Raw genomic sequence first — 2347 nt, forward strand, 5'->3', positions numbered from 1 at the left:
ACACACTTTGCCATGCGGAGGTGAAGTTGTGACACACCATGAGGACATCCATCACCCATCAACACTACAACTCGACATGAACACCAGCAACAACACGAATGTACCAACACTGTCATGTCGAGTCATGTCATCCACATCTCCAATGTGGGCCATACGGTCAATCAATGTAATGTAACGTGGAAGTCCGAGAGACCCGCTTGTTGTATGAAGAGTCATGTAAAGTTGAAAAGTCATGGAAGACAAATAGTCATGAGGGTAGTCAAACAGCTACAAGGGTTAGTTTCACCCTTGGCTATAAATACCCCCTCATTTGTACATGCAAGGAACTTTTCACCTCATCTCCTCCCGCATAGCCTTGAGGGTCTGTAATCTTTTCTTTGAGGAGTAAGTAGTGGCTCTAACACCCCACACGCGGGGTTAGTGATGTATGGTGTAATGATGTGTCTTGAAAATTTCGCTTAATTCAAAAGCCTGCTCACATGCCAACATGTTTTCACACATGTATTGTAACTGTTGTAAGACTAATCTTTAACACTTGTAATGCATGTTGCTTTAACCTGTGTTTAACACTTGAACTAATTCACTTGTTGTAATACATATATGTTAATGAAAATTTGTTGTATAAGCTGTTACTGTTGTCTCACCCTTGTAGACTACTCTCCTGGACATTAGATAGACCTTTCACATAAAACTTGCTATAATAATCGTTGTACTCATGTGGACTAATCTGTTGAGTGTTATACGTGTTATCTCCCCTTGTGTGTTGTGACTGTCGCATCCGTGTGGACTGTTCCACGGAAGCTGTGCATGTCCTATTGTGTTATGTGTTCCTAGAAGAGTTGGGACTATTCCCAACCGACTTGGGACTCACCCCCACCCTCTCCCTCTATGGTGAAAGAACCATTGACACAAGAGACACTTACAATCACCAGACACGCGAACCTCAATTCTAGAAAGACAAAGAAAGCCACTCTCCTGTGCTGACAAGCAAGAGTTGAGGCAAATCTTTAAGATAATGGAAACCGGGCCATCATACCGGATGGGACTCCCACACCAAATGGTGTGAGGTCTACTTGGGACTTCATACCAGGTTGATCCATTGATGTTGGTGGGTCCAACGCCGTCAACATTTTGGCACTAGAAGGAGCGCCAGATGACAAGCTGAGCCCGTACATTTGTGTTGAATCTCTTACCCAATGAATAATACACAATTCATGCTCCCAAGGTGTTTCTCTCATTTATCCCTTAATTAGTTATCAATCCTCGATGAGCTTCTCGATCACTTGTCCTTGTTAAAGTTTGACGGTGAGGACAAAACATCCATAACTGAGCACATTTATGATTTTCTTCATTTCTGTGAATCTCATGAAATTGATAGTGATGAGCTTGTTTGCATACTCTTCTTCCTCACCCTTGAAGGTCGTGCTAATCGGTGGTGTCATACCCTACCACCTGCTTCCGTCCATTCCCTTCTCACTTTCCTCAAGGAGCTCCATCAAGCCTTCGATGAGTGTGACCACCAAGATGTCTATGAAAGAATCTCTCATTTAAGAATGAAGCCTGGCGAATCAGTTGACTTTGCTACCCACTTCCTTCACCTATGTCACGAAATCCCTGAACGGTTTGTGGACCTTGACTTCATGAGCCAAGAGATGAAATGCTTAGTTCATGTCTCTTGAAATGGCAAACCTCGTGATTTTCCTTCTTTCTCGACTCTTGCAGATCACAAGACACCTCATGTATTAAAGAGGGTGCCCTATCATAGCAACCACAAATCTAAGAAATCTGCGCAGTGGGTACCCCCTCGTAGTGGTTGCAAAGCTGAGAAATATACGCAGCATATTCCCAACCCATCTGCTTGGCTGTCTCTCGCCCCAACAGAGGAAATTGCAGAATGGTTCAAAAATCCTATGGAGAAAACTCATCCCTCCCTTCTGCAAGAGGACATCACCAATCATAACCCAAGTCTTGAGTCTAATCTGCATATTTTCCATCCTCCATCATCTACAATCCATGAATCCTTACACCATGACTCGCTTGAGAAATCTGCTTCACAAGCTAGTTGCACGCACTCTCTTGATTCTCAAGTTGCTGGCTCAAGTTGCAGTCATGTGCAAGGCAGTCTCATCATACAAACGGAGGAGCAGGACGGTGAAGACATAATCAATTCCTCTCAAAACATTGAGCCTCCATTCTTGATCGATTCTCGATCCACGAATCTTGGTGAAACATCATGCACAATCAATTCTTTCGATCAACCTCTAGTCTTGGGTTGTCATCACTCCCACGCTTCAGTATGTTGTGATGAATTACCAAGCACATCATATGATCTTTTGTCATCTCATGT

The sequence above is a fragment of the Pinus tabuliformis genome, chromosome J, assembly GCF_031772625.1.
Source record: "Pinus tabuliformis cultivar Carrire ecotype Pingquan chromosome J, CPIR1, whole genome shotgun sequence".
Lineage (NCBI taxonomy): Eukaryota > Viridiplantae > Streptophyta > Pinopsida > Pinales > Pinaceae > Pinus > Pinus tabuliformis.